General features: G+C 51.2%; 1 long non-coding RNA gene across 1 annotated transcript in view; it reads left to right on the forward strand.

The window, feature by feature from the left end:
• LOC147116834 (uncharacterized) overlaps positions 1 to 24,537 on the forward strand; it is a 29,588-nt gene extending 5,051 nt beyond the window's left edge. Inside the window, exons 2-4 of the long non-coding RNA XR_015078262.1 lie at positions 5,828 to 5,891; positions 7,166 to 7,324; positions 24,400 to 24,537. This is a non-coding gene — a long non-coding RNA (uncharacterized LOC147116834). The remainder of the gene's footprint in view (positions 1 to 5,827; positions 5,892 to 7,165; positions 7,325 to 24,399) is intronic.
• The last annotated feature ends 1,784 nt before the right edge of the window (positions 24,538 to 26,321 follow it).

Raw genomic sequence — 26,321 nt, forward strand, 5'->3', positions numbered from 1 at the left:
CAGGCTGATACCAGGAATCCGGCCCTGGCAAGAACATCCTTCCTCAGATGAGGCGACCAAAACTGTACACAGTACTCGAGGTGTGGTCTCACCAGTGCCCTGTACAGCTGCAGCAAGGTATCCCTGTTCCTGTATTCTAACCCTTTTGCTATGAAGGCCAGCATACCGTTTGCCTTCTTGACCGCCTGTTGCACCTGCATGCTCGCCTTCAGTGACTGGTGTACAAGAACACCCAGGTCTCTCTGTACTTCCCCCTCTCCCAATCTATTGCCATTTAAATAATAATTTGCCCTCCCGTTCCTGCACCCAAGGTGGATAACTTCGCACTTGTCCACATTATAGTGCATCTGCCATTTATCCGCCCAATCGCCCAGTCTGTCCAAATCGCTCTGGAGCTTCCTGGTCTCTTCCTCTGAGCCCACCCCCCCTCCTAGTTTAGTGTCGTCTGCAAATTTGGAAATGCTGCATCCGACTCCCTGATCCAGGTCATTAATGTAAATTGTGAACAGCTGGGGGCCCAGGACAGATCCCTGTGGTACCCCACTTGTTACTGCCTGCCATTCAGAAAATGAGCCGTTTATTCCAACTCTCTGTTTTCTATCTGACAGCCAGTTCCCTATCCACGCCAATACTTTCCCCTTTATCCCATGAGCCTCAATTTTCCATGCTAATCTTTTATGTGGGACCTTATTGTAAGGGTTAAGTCATGGAAGGGCAGCTCGGACCCGTGTCATGCTTCTCCTGTGCCATGTGGGAAATCAGGGACACTGTCCCTGACAACTATGTGTGCAGGAAGTGTGTCCAGCTGCAGCTCCTAGCAGACCGCATGGCGGCGCTGGAGCTGCGAATGGACTCACTCTGGAGCATACGCGATTGCTGAGGATGTTGTGGATAGCACATTCAGTGAGTTGGTCACACCGCAGGTAAAGGCTAGCTCAGACAGTAAATGGGTGACCAAAAGGCAGGGTAAAGGCAGGAAGGTAGTGCAGGAGTCACCTGCGGTCATCTCCCTCCAAAACAGGTTTACCGTTTTGGGTACTGTTGGGGGAGATGACTTATCAGGGGAAGGCACCAGCAGCCAGGTTCAGGGCACCATGACTGGCTCTGCTGCACAGAAGGGCGGGAAAAAGAGGGATAGGGCTATAGTGATAGGGGATTCAATTGTAAGGGGGATAGATAGGAGTTTCTGTGGCCGAGACCGAGACTCCAAGATGGTATGTTGCCTCCCTGGTGCAAGGGTCAAGGATGTCTCGGAGCGGGTGCAGAGCATTCTGAAGGGGGAGGGGGATCAGCCAGTTGTCGTGGTACATGTAGGTAGCAACGATGTAGGTGTAAAAAGAGGGAGGAGGTCCTACAAGCTGAATTTAGGGAGTTAGGAGCTAAATTGAAAAGTAGGACCTCAAAGGTAGTAATCTCTGGATTGCTACCAGTGCCACGAGCTAATAAGTTTAGAGAGAGTAAGATAGATAAGCTAAATACGTGGCTTGAGCAGTGGTGCAAGGGAGAGGGATTTAAATTTTTGAGGCATTGGAACCAGTTCTTGGGGAGGAGTGACCTGTACCAAGGGGACGGTCTACACCTGAACTGTGAGGGAGCCGATGTCCTCGGGGGTAATATTTTCTAGGGCAGTTCGGGAGGATTTAAACTAATTTGGCAGGGGGATGGGAACCTAGGTAGTGGAAAAGAGGGAAGTCATATGAAGTCAGAAATAGATGGTAGAAAGGTGAGAAGCAATAAGCAAAGGAGAGAAACACAAAGGGCCAAACTAATTCATAATGAGAGTGTGAAAAAAGTAAGCCTGAAGGCTTTGTATCTTAATGCTAGAAGCATTAGGAACAAGGTGGATGAATTAGTTGTGGAAATAGAGGTAAACAAGTATGATTTGATTGGGATTACAGAAACGTGGCTGCAGGGTGGGCAAGGCTGGGAACTTAACATCCAGGGATATACAATATTTAGGAAGGATCGGCAAAAAGGTAGGGGAGGTGGGGTAGCATTGCTGGTAAAGGAGGGGATTAATGCAATGGAAAGGAAGGATATTAACTCGGATGAAACGGAATCTGTATGGGTAGAAATGAGAAATAGCAAGGGGAGGAAAACGTTAGTGGGTGTGATATATAGGCCTCCAAATAGTAATATGGAGGTGAGGGAAGGCATAAAAAGGGAAATTAGAGAAGCGTGCGATAAGAGCACAGCTGTCATCATGGGTGACTTTAATTTACATATTGATTGGACTACCCAAATTAGTAAAAATTCTGAGGAGGAGGAATTCCTGGAATGTTTTCGGGACGGTTATCTGGACCAATATGTCGAGGAGCCGACTCGAGATCAGGCCATTTTAGACTGGGTATTGTGCAATGAGAAGGGACTTATCAGCAATCTTCTTGTACGAGGCCCCTTGGGTCAGAGCGATCATAATATGATCGCGCTCTCAGTCGAGATGGAGAGTGAGGAAATTGAATCAGAGACTAAGGTCCAGAACTTAAATAAAGGGAATTACGAGGGTATGAGACGGGAATTGGGTAAGATTGATTGGGTGGTGTTTCTGGGGGGATTGACAGTGGATAGACAATGGCAAGCATTCAAAGATAGAATGGAAGAATTCCAGAACATGTTTATACCGGTTTGGCATAAAAATAAACCTAAAAAGGTGACTCAACCGTGGATAACGAGGGAAATTAGGGACAGCATAAAATAAAAAAAAAGGGCATATCAACTGGCAAAAAAAAGCACCAGACCGGAAGATTGGGGCAGTACAGGATACAGCAAAAGAGGACAAAGGGATTAATCAGGAAGGGGAAAATAGAATACGAAAGTAAACTTGCAGCAAACATAAAGACAGACTGCAAAAGCTTTTATCGGTATATCAGGAGGAAAAGACTGGTAAAATCCCAAGTCGGTCCCTTGCAGTCCGATTCGGGAGAATATATAATGGAGAATAAGGAAATGGCAGACGAATTAAACTCATACTTTGGTTCTGTATTCACAAAGGAGGACACAAATAACCTCCCAGGAATATCGGCAAACATAGGGACTAATGAGAGGGAGGAGCTGACAGAAATTAGTATCTCTAGGGATATGGTGTTGGGTAAGTTGAGGGGACTGAAGGCCGACAAATCCCCGGGGCCTGATAAACTACATCCTAGGGTACTTAAGGAGGTGGCCCTGGAGATAGCAGATGCTCTAAGGATCATCTTCCGGAACTCCATTGACTCGGGAACAGTACCCGTGGATTGGAGGGTAGCTAATGTTACCCCAATATTTAAAAAGGGGGGTAGAGAGAAAGCAGGGAATTATAGACCAGTAAGCCTTACATCGGTTGTGGGCAAAATGCTAGAGTCCATTATTAAGGATAAAATAGCGGAGCACTTGACAAATGGGGAAAGGATCGGACAGAGTCAACATGGATTTACAAAGGGTAAATCGTGTTTGACTAATCTGCTGGAATTTTTTGAGGAAGTAACTGGTAAAATAGATGGGGAGAGCCAGTGGATGTGGTGTACCTTGACTTCCAGAAAGCCTTCGATAAGGTTCCACACAAAAGATTATCATGCAAAATTAAGGCTCATGGGATTGGGGGCAAAGTATTAACGTGGATAGAGAACTGGCTGGCGGATAGAAAACAGAGAGTTGGAATAAACGGCTCGTTTTCGGAGTGGCAGGCAGTGACCAGCGGGGTGCCGCAAGGATCTGTCCTGGGACCCCAGCTGTTCACAATATATATAAATGATCTGGATCAGGGAATTGGATGCAATATTTCCAAATTCGCTGACGACACTAAACTAGGAGGAGGGGTGGGCTCTGATGAGGATGTCAGGAGGCTACAGTGCGATTTGGACAGGTTGGGGGAATGGGCGGATACGTGGCAGATGCACTATAATGTGGATAAATGCGAGGTTATCCACTTTGGGGGTAAAAACAGGAGGGTAGATTATTATCTAAATGGCAATAGATTGGGAGATGGGGAAGTGCAGAGGGACCTGGGTGTTCTTGTGCACCAGTCACTGAAGGAGAGCATGCAGGTGCAACAGGCGATTAAGAAGGCAAATGGTATGTTGGCCTTCATATCAAGGGGGTTCGAGTATAGGAATAGGGATACCTTACTACAGCTGTACAAGGTGCTGGTGAGACCGCATCTGGAGTATTGTGTACAGTTTTGGTCGCCCCATCTGCGGAAGGATGTTCTTGCCATGGAAAGAGTGCAGCGGCGATTCACCAGGCTGATACCTGGAATGGCGGGAATGACCTACGAGGAGAGATTGAATAGTTTGGGCTTGTACTCACTGGAGTTTAGAAGATTGAGAGGGGATCTCATCGAAACATATAAAATTATGGCAGGCCTGGACAGGCTGAATTCAGAGAGAATGTTTCCAATGGCAGGGGAGCACAGAACCAGGGGCCACAGTCTAAAAATAGCGGCCAAATCATTTAAAACAGAGATGAGGAAGAATTTCTTCACTCAAAGAGTGGTGAGCCTGTGGAATTCCCTGCCACAGAGGGCTGTGAAGGCTAATTCAATAAATATTTTCAAGAGAGAATTGGATATATTTCTGAAGGCTAAGGGGATTAAGGGTTACGGAGAAAAGGCGGGGACGGGGTACTGAACTGGTAAGATCAGCTATGATCTCAGACGAAGATCAGCCATGATCTCATTGAATGGCGGAGCAGGCTCGAAGGGCCGAATGGCCTACTCCTGTTCCTATCTCTATGTTTCCTCATTTTCTGGCTGTCTGTGTTTTTGGTTTGATATTTTTCTGAGTTTTTTCCTCATGTTATGGCAATCTGAGTCAAAACATTTTTCATAGTTTTCTGTTTTGGGTTTGTTCTTGCGAACTTTCAAGTTTGACATTGATGCCAAATTATCAAAAATATTATTTAGGTTATTCACCGACCGGTTTACGCCTTCTTTATTGTGAGTTTGTGTTTTCCAGAAAGGTGTCCAAGAGAGCTTGAGTTGATTGATTGCTAATTGTTTTCTGGTATTTTTCCGTGCTGTTTTTGGCCCATCTGTATGATTTTTTAATGTTGTACAGCTTACTGGGTTGTGTTTCTGTGTTGGTTGTTTCTGTCCTTTTTAGATACACAGTAATTTGACTGTGGTCTGACAGTGTTGTTTGTGGTTTGACTGTGAATGCTCTGAAAGAGGATGAGTCCAAATCCGTAATCATATAGTCTACAGTGCTGAAGCCAAGAGGTGAGCAATAGGTTGATCTTCCTAGGTAGTCTCCCATGAACCTACCATTGACAATGTACAGACCCAGGCTTCGACAGAGCTGCAGGAGCTGTTTTCCATTAGCATTTGTCTGTTTGTCGCAGTTATGCCTGTGTGGATGGAAAGGGGGATCAAAGTGGTTATTCCCAAATATCTCTCTCTTCTCTCTCCCTCCCCCCTCCCTCCCCCCTCCCTCCCCCTCTCCCTCCCTCTCCCTCTCCCTCCCTTCTCTCTCTCTCTCTCTCTCTCTCTCTCCCTCCCTCTCTCTCTCTCTCTCTCTCTCTCTCTCTCTATCTCCCCCTCTCTCCCTCCCTCCCCTCTCTCCCTCTCTCCTCCTCTCTCTCTCTCTCTCTCTCTCTCTCTCTCTCTCCTCCCTCCCTCTCTCTCTCTCTCTCTCTCTCTCTCTCTCTCTCCCCCTCTCTCCCTCCCTCCCCTCTCTCTCTCTCTCCCTCCCTCCCTCCCTCCCTCCCTCCCTCCCTCCCTCCCTCTCTCTCTCTCTCTCTCTCCCCCTCTCTCTCTCTCTCTCTCTCTCTCTCTCTTGCTGTCTGTCTTTCACTTCCCTGATTTCTGTCTCTTTCCCTTTAATCCATTTCTCACTCCTGTCTCTCTCCACAGAATGTAACCGAACCCTTCGAGAACACCATTGATAATATCACTGACACCGCATCTCACCAGAAAGGTAGGTGACATCAAATCAACTTCAAAGGAAGCTCTTAATAAGGTATCAGAAAGAATGAAAATTCTGCGGCCGACAACCATACACACGGTATGCATACCGGATACACACCGTATACACACAACATATCCACAGCATATACTTGATGCATTTAAGGGGAGGCTAGATAAACACATGAGGAAGGGATAGAAGGATATGTTGATGGGGTGAGATGAAAAGGGGCGGGGGGAGGATCGTGTGCAGCATAAACACCGGCACGGACCTGTTGGGCCGAATGGCCTGTTTCTGTGCTCTAGACTCGAAGTAACTCGATGTACATGCACACCAGATATATGCAGCATATATATATATATACATATATATACATATATACATATACATATACATATATATATATACCCCTTATCTATATTACTTCATCTCACCCTATCAACATCTCCTTCTATTCCCTTCTCCCTCATGTGTTTATCCAGCCTCCCCTTAAATCCATCGATACTATTCGCCTCCACCACTCCCTGTGGGAGCGAGTTCCACTTTCTCATCACACCCTGTGTAAAGAAGTTTCTCCTGAATTCCCTAATAGATTTATTAGTGATTATCTTATATTTATGGCCCAAACTTCTGATCACCCCCCATAAGTGGAAACACCTTTACTACGTCCACCCTAGCCTAGCGAATCATATCATAATTTTAACAAATACTTGGCCTTCTCTTTTCTGGAGACTGTTCAGTCTCTGCTGATAGTTCTACCCTCTCAGTTCTGGTATCATCCTTGTAAATCTTTTTTGAAAATGTACTCAATATCCTTTTTTAAATATTGAGACCAGAAATGTGCACAGTACAGCAAGTGTGGACTAACCAAGGTTCCATTAAAGCCTAACATAAGTCCCCTGCAATAAATTCACTGTATCTAACCCGTGCTGTACCTGCCCTGGGAGTGTTTGATGGGACAGTGTAGAGGGAGCTTTACTCAGTATCTAACCCGTGCTGTACCTGCCCTGGGAGTGTTTGATGGGACAGTGTAGAGGGAGCTTTACTCTGTATCTAACTCCGTGCTGTACCTGCCCTGGGAGTGTTTGATGGGACAGTGTAGAGGGAGCTTTACTCTGTATCTAACTCCGTGCTGTACCTGCTCGGGGAGTGTTTGATGGGACAGTGTAGAGGGAGCCCTCAATTCCTTACCATTAACATTCCTTACCTGAATGATCGCAAAAATTCACAAAATAACCCTTCCTCCAGCTACCAATCATCTAACGAGGATTCTCTCTGACCTGCAGTGGATCTGGAGATTCCCAGAACTCCGGCGTGCCCTGGGAACCAGATTGCTGTGAGGAATGGCAGTGCCTGCGGCTGTCCCGATGACCTAGTTTTAATTGGGGAGAACTGTAGCTGCACAGAAGGATTCCGACTGATTGCTGATCCCCGGCGCTGTATCGGTGAGTTTTTGGACAATCCTGCTCCATAATGTGTCTGACAATTAAACACATTTATCATTTTTTTCAAAACCTTCACCTTAAAGAAAGAAATTGCCTTTCTACAGTGCCTTTAATGGTCTCGGTCTGACCCAAATCACTGCACAGCCAATGAAGTACCATTTGAAGTGTAGTCACTGTTGAAATGTAGCAGCCAATTTGTGCCCAGCAAGGTCCCACAAACAGCAATTTGATAATGACTAGATAATCTGTTTTAGTGATCTTGGTTGAGGGATAGTTTGAGAGAGGATGTCCTGGAGGGGTCAAGGACAGAAGCTATATGGCTAGAGTTAAGAACTAATAGAGGTGCCATTACACTACTAGGTGTATTCTATAGACCACCAAATAGTGGGAGGGATACGGAGGAGCAAATTTGCAGAGAAATTACTGAGAGGAGCAAGAACTATAGAGGAGTGAGAATGGAGGACTGCAATTATCCTAATGTGGACTGGGTTCCTGAAGCGTGCTCAGGAGAGCTTTCTTGATCAGTGACATGAATCAGTCATTCATGAAAGAAAGGCTTATGAAATAATACTGAGCGGCCTGCGGGTGGCGCTGTCCAGGGAGAGTATAAATACTCGGGCACGGGCCCAGCTTGTGCAGGACATTCTTAACAGGAACTAGTGAAGGACACAACTAGACCTCCATGTTGTAAAACAGTTGATTAAAGCTTTGTTTAACGCTTTGACCAAGTGCCTCGTAGTTTTCTTACGTCAATCAGTATGTTTGTGGCCCAACGAGGGAGGAGGCATTGCTGGATCTGGTTCTGGGGAATGAGGTGGGTCAAGTGGAGCAAGTGTCAGTAGGGGAACATTTAGAGAACAGTGATCACAGTATCATAAGATTTAGTTAGCTATGTAAAAGGACAGGGAGCTGAGGTACTAAATGAGTACTTTGCATCTGTCTTCATCAAGGAAGAGGATGCTGTCATAGACATAGTTAAGGAGGAGATAGAGGAGATAACTGGATGGGATAAAAATAGATAAAGAGGACGTACTGGAAAGGCTGGCTGTAATAAAGAAAATTAAATCACCAGGAGCGGTTGGGATGCATCCTAGGATGCTGAGGGAATTGAGGGTGGAAATCGCGGCGGTACTGGGCATAATATTCCAATCCTCCTTAGATACGGGGGTGGTGCCAGAGGACTGGAGAATTGCAAATGTTACAACATTGTTCAGAAAAGGGTGCAAAGATAAACCCAGCAACCACGGGCCAGTCAGTTTGACCTCGGTAGTGGGGAAGCTTTTAGAAACAATAATCAGGGACAAAATTAACAGTCGCTTAGACAAGTGTGGATTAATTAAGGAAAGCCTGCACGGATTGTTAAAGGCAAATCGTGTTTAATTACCTTGACTGATTTTTTGATGAAGTAATAGAGAGGGTCTGCTCTGGGGAAGGTGGGACCTGTACAAGTCGGACGTGTTGTACCTGAACCGGAAAAGGACCAACATCGTTGCGGGGAGGTTTGCTAGTACTGTTGGGGGGGGGGGGGTTTAAACTAACTTGGCAGGGGGATGGGATACGGAGTGGAGCTATCGTAGGGGGTGATGCACAGCCAAATATACAGGAAAAAACAAGTCAGCCTGGAAGGCAGAGCAAATATGTAACGGCACAAGGGAGTATGGCAAGGCTGGATGGCATTTATTTTAATGCAAGGAGTCTTGCGAGTAAGGCAGATGAATTGAAGGTGTTGATGAATACATGGGAGTATGATATTGTTGCTATCACAGAGACATGGTTGAGGGAAGGGCAGGACTGGCAGCTCAATATTCCAGGGTATAGAATCTTCAGGTGAGACAGAGGGGGGTGTAAAAGAGGAGGGGGTGTTGCAGTATTAATCAAGGAGTCAATTACTGCTGTAAGGAGGGATGATATCTTAGCAGGTTCCTCTAATGAGGCCATATGGGTAGAACTTAAAAACAAAAAAGGGGGCAAGCACTTTACTGGGAGTGTACTATAGGCCCCCAAACAGTAAGGGGGAGATCGAGGAACAGATATGTAGGCAAATCTCAGCGAAGTGTAGAAATAATAGGGTAATAATAGTAGGGGATTTCAACTTCCCCATTAATTGGGATAGTCAGAGTGTGAAAGGCTTAGAGGATGCAGAATTCTTAAAGTGCATCCAGGAGAGCTTTGTTGAGCCAGCATGTAGAAAGTCCTACAAGAGAAGGGGCGGTACTGGACCTAATTCTGGGGAATGTAGCCGGGCAAGTGATAGATGTGTCAGTAGGAGAGCATTTTGGTGACAGTGACCATAATTCGGTGAGATTTAAGGTAGTCATGGAAAGGACAAAGATGGACTGGAAATAAAGGTTCTAAATTGGGGGAAGGCCGATTTTAATATGATAAGGCAGGATCTGGCCAAAGTAAACTGGGATCAGCTACTTGTAGGAAAATCCACATCAGAGCAGTGGGAGTCTTTCAGAAGGGAAATAGAGAGAGTACAACGCCAACATGTTCCTGTAAAGGTCAAGGGTGGGACCAACAAGCCCAGGGAATCCTGGATGTCAAGGGATATACAAGAATGGATTAGGAAAAAAAGGGAGGCTTTTGGCAGATACAAAGGACTAAAAACAGTGGAAGCCTGAGAGGATTATAGAAAGTGCAGGGGGGTACTTAAAAAAGAAATTAGGAGAGAAGAGGGGGCATGAAAAAACACTGGCGGGCAAAATAAAGGAAAATCCCAAGGTGCTTTATAAGTGTATTAAAGGCATGAGGATAACCAGGGAACATGTAGGGCCCATTAGGGACCAAAGTGGCAATCTGTGTGTAGAGCCAGAAGATGTAGGTGAGGTTTTAAATGAATATTTTGCATCTGTGTTCACTATGGAGAAGGACGATGTAGGCATAGAAATCAGGCAGGGGGATTGTGATATACTTGAACAAATTAGTATTGAGAGGGAGGAGGTACTAGCGATTTTAGCGGGCTTAAAAGTGGATAAATCCCCAGGCTCAGACAAGATGTATCCCAGGCTGCTGTGTGAGGCAAGGGAGGAGATTGCAGGGGCTCTGACACAAATTTTCAGAACCTCTCTGGCCACAGGGGAGGAGCCAGAGGACAGGAGAACAGCTAACGTAGTACCATTATTCAAGAAGGGTAGTAGGGATAAACAAGGGAATTTCAGGCTAGTGAGCCTAACATCAGTGGTAGGGAAATTATTGGAAAAAATTCTGAGGGACAGAATTAGTCTCTACTTGGAGAGGCAAGGATTAATCAAGGATGGTCAGCATGGCTTTGTCAGTGGGAGATCATGTCTAACCAATTTGATTTAATTTTTCGAGGGGGTGTCCAGGTGTGTGGATGAGGGTAGTGCAGTTGATGTATTCTACATGGACTTCAGTAAGGCTTTTGACAAAGTCCCACATGGGAGACTGGTTAAGAAGGGCAGAGCCCATGGGATCCAGGGCAATTTGGCACATTGGATCCAAAATTGGCTTAGTGGCAGGAGGCATAGGGTGATGGTTTAAGGTTGTTTTTGTGACTAGAAGCCTGTGTCCAGTGGTGTACCATAGAAACATAGAAGATAGGAGCAGGAGTAAGCCATTCGGCCCTTCGAGCCTGCTCCGCCATTCAATGTGATCATGGCTGATCATCCAAATTCAGTACCCTGTCCCTGCCTTTTCCCCATATCCCTTGATCCCTTTAGTCTCAAGAAATATATCCAACTCTTTCTTGAATATATTTAATGAACTAGCCTCCACCGCCCTCTGTGGCAGAGAATTCCACAGGTTCACCACTCTCTGGGTGAAGAAATTCCTCCTCATTTCCGTCCTAAATGGCTTACCCCTTATCCTTAGACTATGACCCCTGGTTCTGGCCATCAGAAACATCCTTCCTGCATCTAGTCTGTCCAGACCTGACAGAATTTTATAGGTTTCGATGAGATCCCCTCTCAATCTTCTAAACTCCAGTGAGTATAAGCCCAATCGACACAATCTCTCCTCATACGTCATTCCTGCCATCCCAGCCTGGTGAATCTTCGCTGCACTCCCTCCATGGCAAGAACGTCCTTCCTCAGGTAAGGTGACCAAAACTGCGCACAATACTCAAGGTGCGGTCTCACCAAGGCCCTGTACAACTGTAGCAAGACATCCTTGTTCCTGTACTCGAACCCTCTTGCTACGAAGGCCAACATACCATTTGCCTTCTTAACCGCCTGCTGCACCTGCATGCTTACCTTCAGCGACTGGTGCACAAGGACACCCAGGTCTCTTTGCACTTCCCCTTCTCCCAATCTATTGTCATTCAAATAATAATCTGCCTTCCTGTTTTTGCTGCCAAAGTGGATAACCTCACATTTATCCACATTATAGTGCATTTGCCATGTTTCTGCCCAATCACCCAACCTGTCCAAATCGTACTGGAGTTTCCCGACATCCTCTTTGCAGCTTACCCTCCTGCCCAGCTTTGTGTCGTCTGCAAATTTGGAGATATTACATCCAATTCCCTCGTCCACAGGGATCGGTGCTGTGTCCTTTGCTGTTTGTAGTGTACATTAATGATTTAGATATGAATGTAGGAGGTATGATCAGTAAGTTTGCAGATGACATGAAAATTGCTGGAGTGGTAAATAGCGAGGAAGGAAGCCTCAAGCTACAGGACGATATAGACGGGTTGGTCAGATGGGCAGAACAGTGGCAAATGGAATTTAACCCTGAAAAGTGTGAGGTGATGCATTTTGGGAGGACTAACAAGGCAAGGGAATACACAATGAATGGTAGGACCCTAGGAATGACAGAGGGACCTTGGTGTGTGTGGTAAACCACTGTTTGTATTCCACTGTGTACATGCCTGGACATGCCTCGGCTGACTCCTCCCACAAGTCCTAGTATAAAAGTGACTGCTCCCCAGCCCCCTTTGTATTCTGGACCGGTCGACCACTCGAGGCAGACCTTCATTCTTTTGTTAATAAAAGCCTTTAGTTACTCTCTTAACTCTCAGTCTTTTATGAGTAATTGATAGCGCATCAATTTTATTAACAAATTTTTATAATGGAGAAGATCCTCACACCAGCATGCCTGGACTTAGATCATCGGGAGGCGGACTCATCCACCAAGTTTACTCACTGGCTTAAGTGTTTCGAAAAATTCCTGACCGCCTCCGCAGCAATCAAATCGGACGAGGACAAACTGGATGTCCTGACCTCCAAAGTGAACCACCGAGTGTACTCGGTCATCCAAGACGCGACCTCGTACGCGGACGCTATCAAGCTCCTCAAGGACCAGTACACGCGCCCAGTGAACGAAGTGTACGCCAGGCACCTTCTGGGGAGTCGTAAACAACAACCTGGGGAATCGACCGTGGAATACCTTCAGGCACTGTCTGTGCTTGGCCGGGCCTGTGGTTGTAAGGATGTAAAGGCCGCCGTGTACACAGAGGAACTTATCCGGGATGCTTTTGTAGCGGGCCACAGATCCAATTACACCCAACAGCGACTGTTGGAGCAGAGTGACCTCGACCTCAACAAGGCCTCTGAACTCGCACTATCATTGGATGCAGCCTACCGGGGCATGGATGCCTACTCCTCTGCACCGTGGACGCCACGGGGAATGACAGCCTGGGACACGGTAGGGCCGCCTCATAGCGCCGTGCCACCCCAGCCACACCCCAGCAATGGCCCAACTACCGCAGCAGTGTCCCAAGGCCAGACAGCAGTGCCCCAAGGCCAGAAATGCTACTTCTGTGGCCAGGCAAAACACCCCAGAGCGCGCTGCCCGGCGAAAAACGCGATCTGCTCGGGCTGCGGGAAGAAGGGACACTACGCTAACGTCTGCAGGGCCAAAGCCACCCCGAACCCCAGCAGCGCCGCGTGTGGGCCATGCGGGCCGCCATCTTGGGCCTCCCCGGCCATGTGCGAACCACCGGTACAGCAGCCATTTTGGACGCCTCCAGCCACATGGGGATCATGGACGCCGCCATCTTGGACGACAGCCGGAATGCAGCAGGCCCCCAACACCGCCTCATCTGATACCCGCAGTGACACACCGATCCCTACGCTGGCATCCGTTACACTAGACCAAGCGAGACCGCACCAGCTGGCCAGCTCCACAATGGACATTAAGGTAAATGGCCACGATACAATCTGCCTTTTTGACTCTGGGAGCACGGAGAGCTTCATCCACCCCGACACGGTGCGGCGTTGCTCTCTCCCAGTCCTGCCTGCGCACCAGCGGATTTCTATGGCCTCCGAGTCCCAGTCGGCAGACATCGGCGGCTACTGCGTGGTGACACTCGTAGTAGACGGGACCGTGTACGATCATTTTAAACTCCTGGTCCTGCCCGACCTCTGCGCTGCCGTCCTGCTGGGGTTAGATTTTCAGTGCCACCTTAAAAGTGTTACGATGGCGTACGGTGGACCCCTACCCCCACTCACAGTCCGCAGCCAGCAGCTCCCAAATTGCCCACCGCGCACCAGGTGCAACCTCTCCACACTCAGAGTCACACCCCCCCCCCCACTGTTTGCTAACCTCACCCCCGACTGTAAGCCCATCGCCACAAAAAGCAGGCGATACAGTGCCGGGGACAGGGTTTTCATTAAAACCGAAGTGGAGCGGCTCCTGAAGGAAGGGATTATTGAGGGCAGCACCAGCCCCTGGCGAGCCCAGGTTGTGGTCATTAAGACCGGCGAGAAGCAGCGCCTGGTCATCGACTACAGCCAGACAATAAATCGCTACACCCTGCTGGACGCCTACCCACTCCCCCGCATAGCTGATATGGTCAACCAGATCGCGCAGTACCGCGTCTTCTCGACCATTGACCTGAAATCAGCGTACCACCAGCTCCCTATCCGCCCTGAGGACCGCCAGTATACTGCCTTTGAGGCAAACGGCCGCCTCTATCACTTCCTTAGGGTTCCCTTTGGCGTCACCAACGGGGTCTCCGTCTTCCAAAGGGAGATGGACCGGATGGTAGATCAAAATGCGTTGCAGGCCACTTTCCCATATCTGGACAATGTGACCATCTGCGGCCGTGACTTGCAGGACCATGACGCAAACCTCGAAAAATTCCTCCGCACCGCCCAACTCCTGAACCTGACATATAACAAGGAGAAGTGCATATTCCGCACAAACCGCCTCGCCATCCTTGGCTGTGTTGTGGAACACGGAGTCATCGGCCCCGACCCCGACCGGATGCATCCCCTTATGGAACTCCCACTGCCTCAAGGCCCTGAAGAGGTGCCTAGGGTTTGTCTCCTATTACGCCCAGTGGGTCCCCTACTATGCGGATAAGGCCCGTCCGCTGATCAAGTCCACCTCTTTTCCCTTGACGGCAGAGGCCCGCTTAGCCTTCCACCGTATCAAGGAAGACATTGCCAAAGCCACCATGCACGCAGTGGACGAATCCATCCCCTCCCAGGTGGAAAGCAATGCGTCCGACTTTGCCCTGGCCGCTACCCTCAATCAGGCGGGGAGACCCGTGGCCTTCTTTTCACGAACCCTCCAAGGCCCGGAGACCAGACACTCCGCTGTTGAGAAGGAGGCCCAGGCGATTGTGGAGGCTGTGCGTCATTGGAGGCACTACCTGACCGGAAAACGATTTACCCTGCTCACTGACCAACGTTCAGTTGCTTTCATGTTTAACAACAAGCAGAGGGGCAAAATCAAAAATGACAAGATCTTGAGGTGGAGAATCGAACTTTCCACCTACAATTACGAGATCTTGTACTGGCCCGGGAAGCTCAATGAACCCCCGGATGCGCTATCGCGTGGCACCTGCGCCAGCGCGCAGATCGATAGACTGCGGGCCCTCCACAATGACCTCTGCCACCCGGGGGTCACCAGGTTCTTCCACTTCATCAAGGCCCGCAACCTGCCTTACTCTATTGAGGAGGTCAGGACCATGACCAGGAACTGCCAAGTCTGCGCTGAGTGCAAACCGCACTTTTATAGACCAGACAGGGCCCACCTGATAAAAGCCACTCGCCCCTTCGAGCGCCTGAGCATTGATTTTAAAGGGCCTCTCCCCTCCTCCGACCGCAATGTGTACTTCCTCAATATTATTGATGAGAACTCCCGTTTCCCATTCGCCATCCCCTGCCCGGACATGACCAGTGCCACGGTCATTAAATGTCTGAACGACCTCTTCACCCTGTTCGGTTTCCCCAGCTATATCCATAGCGACCGGGGCTCATCGTTTATGAGCGACGAACTCCGTCAGTACCTGCTAACTAGGGGTATTGCCACAAGCAGGACCACCAGTTACAACCCCCAGGGGAACGGACAGGTGGAAAGAGAAAATGCGACAGTTTGGAAGGCCGCCCTGCTAGCCTTAAAGTCTAGGGGCCTTCCAACCTCCCGCTGGCAGGATGTGCTCCCCGATGCGCTCCACTCTATTCGGTCACTGCTCTGCACTGCCACTAACGCCACCCCTCATGAGAAAATGTTTGTCTTCCCAAGGAAGTCCACATCGGGGACATCGCTACCGCCATGGCTGACATCCCCAGGGCCGGTCCTACTGAGAAGGCACGTGAGGACCCATAAAACGGACCCCCTGGTCGAGAGGGTCGACCTCCTCCACGCCAACCCCCAGTATGCTTACATTGCATACCCGGACGGGCGGGAGGACACAGTCTCCATAAGAGACCTTGCACCCTCGGGGGCCGCAGTAACCCACTACTCACTACCACCCCCCCCCCCCCCACGATCCGATATCCAGCCCCAGCAGACGGCAGGCCTGGGCCCAGCGACCCCACTCGACACCTACGAGGACGACACGCCTGTGCCACAGCCTACGCGGGACTCGACGCCGGAAGCTCCACTACCCCTGCCGTCGCCACGCCGATCACAGCGGCAGACAAGACCTCTGGAGAGACTCCAATACACTAGCTTTTAATACACTTCAACCCGCCGGACTCCATTTTAAACAAGGGGTGAATGTGGTAAACCACTGTTTGTATTCCACTGTGTACATGCCTCGGCTGACTCCTCCCACAAGTCCTAGTATAAAGGTGACTGCTCCCCAGCCCCCTTTGTATTCTGGACCGGTCGACCACTCGAGGCAGACCTTCATTCTTTTGTTAATAAAAGCCTTTAGTTACTCTCTTAACTCTCAGTCTTTTATGAGTAATTGATAGCGCATCAGAGTGCATCTACATAGATCCCTGAGGGCAGCAGGACAGGTAGATAAGGTGGTTAAAAAGGCATATGGGATACTTGCCTTCATTAACCGAGGCATAGAATATAAGAGCATGGAGGGTATGATGGAGCTGTACAAAACGCTAGTTAGGCCACAGCTGGAATACTGTGTGCAGTTCTGGCCGCCACTATAGGAGGGATGTGATTGCATTGGAAAGGGTGCAGAGGAGATTCACCAGGCTGTTACCTGGGCTGGAGCGCTTCAGCTATGAAGAAAGACTGGACAGGCTGGGGTTGTTTTCCTTGGAGAAGAGAAGGCTGAGGGGTGACCTGATTGAGGTGTACAAAATAATGAGGGGCATAGATAGGGTAGATAGAAAGGAACTTTTCCCCTTAGTAGAAGGGTCAGTAACAAGGGGGCATAGATTCAAGGTAAGGGCAGGAGGTTTAGAGGGGATTTGAGGAAAAACTTTTTCACCCAGAGGGTGGTTGGAATCTGGAACTCACTGCCTGAAAGGGTGGTAGAGGCAGGAACCCTCACAACATTCAAGAAGCATTTAGATGAGCACTTGAAACGCCATAGCATACAAGGCTACGGACCAAGTGCTGGAAAATGGGATTAGAATAGACAGGGCTTGATGGCCGGCATGGACACGATGGGCCGAAGGGCCTCTTTCTGTGCTGTATAACTCTATGGGGGAGAAATTCAGTTGTTTGCGCCACCCGTTAGCACCTTAAGAGGGCGATAAGTGGGGCGCGAGGCGGCTAGCGCCCAGGCGCGGCGAGACCTGCGCCTCTCACGAAATTGAGCGGACATTTAGCGGCGGCACTAAACCGCAACGCCCGCTCAGCTGCGCGTGCAGCTCCTGACGTCATTTCATGGTGCAACGCCCTTGGGGCGCCCCGAACCAGAAATCCAGTGGCGCCCCCCTCCTTTCCGCCTGGCGCTCCCAGCGACTGGTTGACTGGAACGGTTCCCAGTCGCTGTGGGGCTGGGGGGGGTGCTATTTAAAGGGGGCTCTTCCTGGCTTCTTTGTGGTAGCCATTTTTGGACCATTCCTTCTGTGAGAGAGAGAGAGATTTGCAGAGAGACAAAGGGAGAGAGCTTTCTGCATTGAGTCAGCGCTCGCTGAGGTACTTCTGGCTTCGGCCCAGAACTTTGTAGTTGGTTTGCTTTTTCACCGGCATAACCTTGAGTGGCCACATACTGTGGGGGCTGCAATGGGTGGAAACGTTGGGTTTCTCCATTACATTGAGAGGGCTCAGAGATGCCGAGAGAGAGTGCCAATCATGGCCAGGCGGAGGAGGGCCAACAGGCGTCGGCACACGAGGCCTTACCGTCCCAGGGTTTTCCGCCAACAGTTCTCATACCTCAATATGTCTGAGGAGCAGTGTTTTCGGAGGCTGCAATTCAGCAAGGAGGTGGTCACTGAGCTCTGCCACCTGCTTCAGCCAGATCTGCAGCCTCAACTGAGGAGCAGGACATCTCTGTCGGTGGCAGTGAAGGTCACAGTGGCTCTCAACTTCTATGCCACCGGCTCCTTTCAATCCGCTACTGGGGACATTGCCAATATCTCCCAGTTCGTGGTGCATTGCTGCATCCATCAAGTCACGAATGCCCTCTTTAAAAGGAGACGTCAGTACATCTCCTTCCCCATGACCCTGGACAAGCAGCAAGAGCGCGCAATGGGATTTGCAAGAATAGCGGACTTCCCCATGGTCCAGGGCAGCATTCACTGCACGCATGTGGCTTTGTGGGCGCCGCAAGAGAATGCCGAGGATTACCGCAACCGGAAGGGGTTCCATTCGTTGAACGTCCAGTTGGTCTGTGACCACAGACAGCTGATAGTCGCTGTCAATGCCCGCTTTCCAGGCAGCAGCCAAGATGCCTTCATCTTGCGCCAGACTTCTGTGGCAGACCTTTTTGAGGCCCCGGCTCACCCAGGAGGCTGGTTTCTCGGGGACAAGGGCTATCCTCTGTGCATCTGGCTGATGACCCCGCTCCGTTCGCCCAGCACCCCTGCTGAAGAACGATACAATGAGAGCCATCAAGCGACCAGGAACATCATTGAGCACACAATCGGCGTGCTCAAGCAACGGTTCCGCTGTCTGGACCATTCCGGAGGAGCCCTTCAGCACTCACCTGAGCGAGTCTCCCATTTCGTTGTAGTGTGCTGCATGCTGCATAACCTGGCAATCCTCAGGACTCAGCCACTGCCACCAGACATTGGAGCACCAGCAGAGGAGGAGGAGGAGGAGGAGGAGCAGCAGCACTAAGATGGGAGGGAGGCACAAAGTGCAAGGGCCGTCCGTCAGCGGCTTATAGCAAGTCGGTTCTGAGCCCCCTCTGAGGGAATGGCTTCTGCCATTCAAAGAACCTGAATGGAACCGTGCCACAACCCCTAAGCCGGTCAAGGCAACAAATAGTTCAAAGAGCAAACATGCACATTCTGAATAAAGACACTTCTTTATTTAGCAAACTGTGTGCCCTTCCCGCATGACAAAATAATAGAGAGAAACCCCCAAAAAAGCAGTCAGACACATAACTGGCTCTCACAACCTGGAGACAATGAACAAAACAGTAACCAAAAAATGACCACGATCCTCGGCCTTCAATAAAACATTTAACAGCATTTTGCCACACCTCCTACTTTTTGCCCTTCGAGGGTGAACTGCTTCGCTTGCGAGATTGGCCCCTTCCCACCCTGCAGCTCCTCCGCACTGGGACCCCAGTGACTGCAGCAAGGCTGGGGGAAGGCTGCTGAGTGTCAGAAACTGAGTCGGCAGATGCCCTTGGGGGACGGCCTGGACCAGCTCTGGGCCTGGAGGGCCCGGCTGCTGACTGCTCCAACTCTGCATGGGCGGCAGCAGTCTGTCCTACAGGTGGTGGCAGCTGTAGTGGAGAAGTGACAGTGTTGGCAGCAGGAATGCTGCCATCCTGACAGAGGACAGCCACTCCCTGGTCCGACGAGACACTGGCACTCCCACGGGGCAGCACTGCAGCATGCGGAGCAATCTGCTGAAGCATAGACTGCTGGCCTGCTGTGGCGCGGCGAGGGCCCCGGCGATTCGTGCCCGATCCAGCGAGGGTGGCAGCAGTCAGTGCTCATGTGGCCTCAATCTGCGTCTGCATGAGACCAGCCACTGACTGCATTGCAGCACTAAGCACTTGCGTGGCAGCCGCCTGTGCTGCGCCGACGTCCTGGAGACTCCTTGCCTGTGCTGCGCCGAAGTCCTGGAGACTCCTTGCCTGTGCTGCGCTGAAGTCTTGGACACTCCTTGCCAGTGACTCAATGGATTCGGGCATCCTTGCCACTGCAGCCATGAGCTCAGTGTGCCTGTGCTCCGCCTGGGTGCTCATTTCAGCGAGGAGCCGCACCTCTTCTGCGCTCACTGTAGCAGGACTCGAGGCCAGACTCTCCCTCCGGGTAGAAGGCCGCCGAGCTTCCCTACCCCCCCTCCCCCTGCGTTGCTGCAGCCCGCTGGGCTCCAGAGCTTCACCCTCCTCAGACCATTCACCCCTGCTCCCCTCCAGGGAAGACGTGTCCCCATTATGGCCATGGGCTGCCTCGGCTGAGGGTGGCACTGATGGTCCGGCTTCCTCCTCGTCGTCGCCTTCAGAATCACTCACAGTGGCAGCTTGAGGGCCCGCCTCCTCACCTGGCGATTCACCATCTGAAAGCAGGGAGGTACAAGAGTGGCTTTAGTGTGAGGACAGGGCAGCAGCGACGGAGGCATGAGTGCTGCAATATACTGTATTGGTTCGATAGTGGCAAAGGATGCTGGTGTGAGGCACAAGTGGAAGGAAAGAGGTCAAAAAGGTGATGACCTTACCATTGCTGTCCAGAACGGGGTCGGCATCTCCAGTGGTGACGGGGCCAAACATCCGACCTGCCATAATCCGCTGGACTCGCTCCAGATCGGTCAGGGCTTGAAGGTGAGGCCGGCCTCCCCCGGTCCGTTGCTGCTGCTTCCTGTTATGCACCAGCTTGCCCTGCAAGAGAAAGGACGGGCTCAGAGTACAGTGTGAAGCCCTGATCTTGGCTGCACTGCCTCCCATGGTCGATTAGTCCTTACAGTGTGTAAAGTGCTGAATGTGCGTGTGAGTTCCTGAAAGGGCCATAGGTGTTGGATGAGGGCTGGGCATTGGGGCTTTCAGGACCCTTTGACCATAAAGTGAGGTGCACATGCAGGGATGAAGAGGATTCTGAAAAGGGCACTCACCCTGACGACCCGAGTGAGGTCGTTGAACTTCTTCCTGCATTGCACAGGGGTCCTAGGCACCATGCTGCTGGAGGTCACTCTGTCAGCCACCTCCCTCCAAGCTTTGCGATAGTCGTTGGGCAGCGGCCTCCTGCCACTGTCCGGAAACAGGAGAGATCGCCTGCGCTCCACCGCGCCAACCAGAACCTGCAAGGCCCCCTCGCTGAACCGCTGCGCTCGCTCCCTGGCCCTCTCCATGGTCCTAGGCTTAAGAATGTGGCAGCAGGTCTGTCCAGGCCGAGAACCAGGGCTCTGATGCGCAGGATGTGGCTGCAATCCAAGATCGAACCTCCCCTTTAAGAGCTGACTGGCGCCAGCGTGTCTGCCTGCAATCGCTAACTGGCCAAACTGCGCTGCGCCCGCCCTCGGTGGTAGCGCCTTGCTTCTCCGGCTTAGCGCCTAAAGGCAGTCCTGCAGCGCCTGTTTTAGCGCTCCAAGCACCTCCTGGGGCGAAGCAGGCCAATTTACCAGTAGGTGGCGATAATTTTGCGCCGGGCGCAAAATTTCGTGCCCGCCCGATACTTACGCCCCAAACGGGGCGATACCGAATTTCTCCCCCCATGACTCTAGGATTGATGAGGGCAATGCGGTTGACGTGGTGTACATTGATTTCCAAAAGGCGTTTGACAAAGTGCCACATAATAGGCTTGCCAGCAAAGTTGAAGCCCATGGAATAAAAGGGACAGTGGACATGGATACGGAATTGGCTGAGTGACAGGAAACAGAGAGTAGTGGTGAACGGTTGTTTTTTAGACTGGAGGAAGGTATACAGTGGTGTTCCCCAGGGGTCGGTTCTAGGACCACTGCTTTTCTTGATATATATTAATGACTTGGATGTGTGTGTACAGGGCACAATTTCAAAATTTGCAGATGACTCAAAACTTGGAAGTATAGTGAACAGAGAGACCTGGGGGATTATGTGTGCACAAATTGTTCAAGGTGGCAGGGCAGGTTGAGAAAGCAGTTAAAAAGGCTTCCAGGATCCTGGGCTTCATACATAGAGGCACAGGGCTAGAATTTCCCAGGGCCATGGAGGCAGGAATGGAGGCGTGTGCGGGGGGCACGAACCCATCCCTCCCCCAACCCACCTCCATGCCCGTTTCCCAGGAGGCGGGTACCCGCCCCGCACTGGGAGCCGCCTCCCCGAGGCGGGAAGGGGATTAGTGCCAATTAACTGCCTGTTAACAGGTAGTTTTGAGCCGAATCCCTATTTTTATCCCTGAAGTGTGGGATTCCTGACGGGTGCAAACCAGGCCAAGTTAGGCTGAAAGACTTGGAGGGTTCGAGATGTCTGGTGTTCTGGTGAGTGATGTGTGCATGAGTGTAAAGGTAAGTGTGTTTGGTGTGTGTAAAGTGTTTAAAGAAGTTTTACTTACCTTTACAGCCTTCCTTCCTTCAGGTCTCGGGAGTCCCTCACCTCACCGGCACAGAAAGCAGAATGGCCGCGAGCTGTCAAAATCTGCAGCATTCAGCTTTCTGTTCTGGAGAGATCTCTAAATCATCCTGAGAGGAAGGAATTAACCTGGAGTACAGATTGTCAGTGTTTGACAGCTTCAAAGAGCTGTCAAACGCTGATATTTCATCTGTCAAAAGCTCTTGACAGATGAAATGTCAATCTGTGACATCACCTGTTGCCGGGTGGCCATTAATTGGCCTGCTGGGCCCGCTGGGCGAGCTCAACAAGGTCAATCAGGGGAAAATCGAGTGGGTTGGCCACAACTCGATGGAGGCGGGACTACAACCCCGAAAGTTGTAGTCCCGCTTCCTACAGGCCTCCAGTATCAAAATCCAGCCCACAGAGTCCAAAGTGTGGAAATTATGATGAACCTTTATAAAACACTGGTTCGGCCCCAACTGGAGTATTGTGTCCTACTCTGGGCACCGCACTTTAGGAAGGATGTGGAGGCCTTGGAGAGGGTGTAGAAAAGGTTTATTAGAATGATTCCAGGGTTGAGGGACTTCAGTTACGTGGATAGACTGGAGAGGCTGGGGTTGTTCTCCATTAGAGCAGAGAAGGTTGAGAGGAGATTTGATCGAGTGTTCAAAATCATGAGGGGTCTGGACAGAGTAGATAGAGGGAAACTGTTCCCATTGGCGGAAGGGTCGAGAACCAGAGGACACAGATTTAAGGTGATTGGCAGAAGAACCAAAGGCGACATGAGGAAAAAGTTTAACGCAGCGAGTGGTTAGAATCTGGAATGCACTGCCTGAGTGGGTGGTGGAGGCAGATTCATTCACGGCTTTCAAAAGGGAGTTGGATAAGTATCTGAAGGAAATAATTTTCAGAGCTACGGGAAAGGACGGGGGAGTGGGACTGGCTGAGGTGCTCTTGCAAAAAGCCGGCACGGGCTCGATGGGCCGAATGGTCCCTTTCTGTGCTGTAATCATTATATGATTCTATGATAAATATTGGCCAGGACACCGGGGAAAACTCGTCTGCCCTTTTTCCAATAATGCCACATGTCCTTTTACATCCACCTGAAAGGGCAGAAGGGGCCTTGGTTTAACATCTTATCTGAAATAAAGCACTCCCTCAGGACTGCGCCTCCGACAGCGCAGCGCTCCCTCAGTACTGCCCCTTCGACAGTGCAGCGCTCCCTCAGTACTGCCCCTCCGACAGTGCAGCGCTCCCTCAGTACTGCCCCTCCGACAGTGCAGCGCTCCCTCAGTACTGCCCCTCCGACAGTGCAGCGCTCCCTCAGTACTGCCCCTCCGACAGTGCAGCGCTCCCTCATTACTGTCTCTCCGACAGTGCAGCGCTCCCTCAGTACTGCACCTCCGACAGTGTAGCGCTCCCTCAGTACTGTCTCTCCGACAGTGCAGCGCTCCCTCAGTACTGCCCCTCCGACAGTGCAGCGCTCCCTCGTTACTGCCCCTCCGACAGTGCATTGCTCTCTCAGTACTGCCCCTCCAACAGTGTCGTGCTCCCTCAGTACTGCCCCTCTGACAGTGCAGTGCTCCCTCAGTACTGTCGCTCCGACAGTGCAGTGTGCCCTCTGTACTGCTCATCCCACAGTACTGCATTGGAGTGTAAGACTGGATTATATGCTCAAGGCCCTGGTTTTAACTTTGGACTGGTTTTGGGTGGGTTGGATACTCGCTCTCTTCCCCTGTTTTGCGGTCCGTGTTATTAACACCTCTTGGGTGAAGGACTGGATACGACGCTGATCTCTGGCCTCCCAACGAGAGGAGAGAGAATTCGAGACTGGGGGTAAGAGCGGACACGTTGTCCAGAGGATGTTGAACATTGTGTTTGTGAGTTTCTCTCTGTAGATGTGGACGAGTGCAGCGGGACACACAGTCCCTGCCAACCCATTGCCAACTGCACCAATACCCTGGGCTCCTTCCTGTGTCGGTGTAACCGTGGCTTTCTGATGGGACCGAGTAGCTGTGATGGTAAGAGGAGTCCCATCAGGGCTGGGCTTGTGTCTCCACTCAGGGCATTGGCTCCCCGTCACTCACCCTCCATAACTCACCCAAAAGGTCATCCGGCACGTGAAGGCTGGCCTGGTGGTCCGGTACCCAGGGGCACGCCTGGTCTGGGCCCCAGACTGTGTCCCTGCCCGTGTCCCTACCCGTGTCCCTTGTTCCTGCCCGTGTCCCTGCCCGTGTCCCTGCCCGTGTCCCTGCCCGTGTCCCTTGTTCCTGTCGAGGTTTACTGAGGGGCTCGGTCTCCCCGCCTCTCTCTCTCTGTGTTTCAGATATCGATGAGTGCCGGGTGTCCCAGGTGACCGGACCGCAGGCCTGCTCTGCCCACGCCTCCTGCAGCAACACCCTCGGCTCCTTCGCCTGTGCTTGCAATCCAGGGTTCGTCCGCTCGCTGGATGGACAGAGCTGTGTGGGTGAGTTCTGGGGGAGGGGTGACAACGCAATGTTGATGAGCTGGTTTTGTTGACACGGAGATTGTCCAGAACTCCCCCACCCCCCACAGTGGGCAGAGTCTGGAGCAGAAAGGTTCAGTCTGATCCACCGATCTCCCCTCTCCTGAGCATTTCTCTCTTTACTGGTCTGTCTTTCTGTCCCTCTCCTTTGTCTCTCTCACTCCATCGTCCCGTTATCTTTCTCTCTGTCTCTTTATCTGGTCTGTGTACTTTCATTCTATTCTCACTTTATGCTCTCTCTATCTCTCCCCTATATCCATGTCAGCCTTGGCTCAGTGAGCAGCGCTCTCGTCTCTGAGGCAGCAGGTTGTCGGTTCAAGTCCCACTCCTGGGGCCAATATTTATCCTCAACCAACATCACTGAAACAGATTATCTGGTCATTGTCACATTGTTGTTTGTGGGAGCTTGCTGTGCACAAATGTCTGCCGCGTTTCCTACATTACAACAGTGACCACACTTCAAAAAGTACTTCATCGGCTGTAAAGCGCTTTTGGACGTCCGGTGGTCGTGAACGGCGCTATAGAAATGGAAGTCTTTCTTTCTTTGTATAGCGGGACGGGTCGAGGTTATCGGCAGGTGCCCCAGTTGTTCCGGGCGGTCGGAGGGTGCACTGCCTGTCTGAGAAAGAGCAGACAGGAGAGAGAGAACAGATAAAAGAACAGAAGGGAACGGAGACAAAGGCGAAACCGAATAATTGAACTTGCAGTTCTCGAGCTCCGTTCACGGACTCGTGTCGTCTCGAGAGCTTTACAGCCAATGAAGCACTTTTGAATTGTGGTGACTGTTGTAATGTGGGAAACTAGGGAGAACTTCCCTTTGCTCTTCTTCAAATGGTGGCGTCCATCTGAGAGGACACAAGAGGCCTTGGTTTAATGTCTCATCCAAAAGACGGCAAATCTGACAATGCAGTATTCAGTACTCCCTCAGTACTGACCCTCCGACAGTGCAGCGCTCTCTCAGTACTGCCTCTCCGACAGTGCAGCACTCCCCCAGTACTGCCACTCCGACAGTGCGGCGCTCCCTCAGTACTGACCCTCCGACAGTGCAGCGCTCTCTCAGTACTGCCCCTCCGACAGTGCAGCGCTCCCTCAGTACTGACCGTCCGACAGTGCAGCGCTCCTTCAGTACAGCCCCTCCGACAGTGCCGCACTCCCTCAGTACTGCACCTCCGACAGTGCAGCAGTCCCTCAACACTGACCCTCCGACATGCAGCACTCCCTCAGTACTGACCCTCCGACAGTGCAGCACTCCCTCAGTACTGCCCCTCCGACAGTGCAGCACTCCCTCAGCACTGACCCTCCGACATGCAGTGCTCCCTCAGTACTGCCCCTCCGACAGTGCAGCGCTCCCTCAGTACTGCCCCTCCGACAGTGCAGCGCTCCCTCAGTACTGCCCCTCCGACAGTGCAGCACTCCCTCAGTACGGCCCCTCCGACAGTGCGGCACTCCCTCAGTACTGTCCTTCCAACAGTGCAGCGCTCCCTCAGTACTGCCCCTCCGACAGTGCAGCTCTCCCTCAATACTGCCTCCGACAATGCAGCGCTCCCTCAGTACTGCCCCTCTGACAGTGCAGCGTTCCCTCAGTACTGCACCTCCGACAGTGTAGCGCTCCCTCAGTACTGCCCCTCCGACAGTGCAGCGCTCCCTCAGTACTGCCCCTCCGACAGTGCAGCGCTCCCTCAGTACTGTCTCTCCGACAGTGCAGCGCTCCCTCAGTACTGCACCTCCGACAGTGTAGCGCT

This window comes from Somniosus microcephalus, chromosome 5 (genome assembly GCF_052327205.1).
Source record: "Somniosus microcephalus isolate GS21.2 chromosome 5, FLI_Smic_1.0, whole genome shotgun sequence".
NCBI lineage: Eukaryota > Metazoa > Chordata > Chondrichthyes > Squaliformes > Somniosidae > Somniosus > Somniosus microcephalus.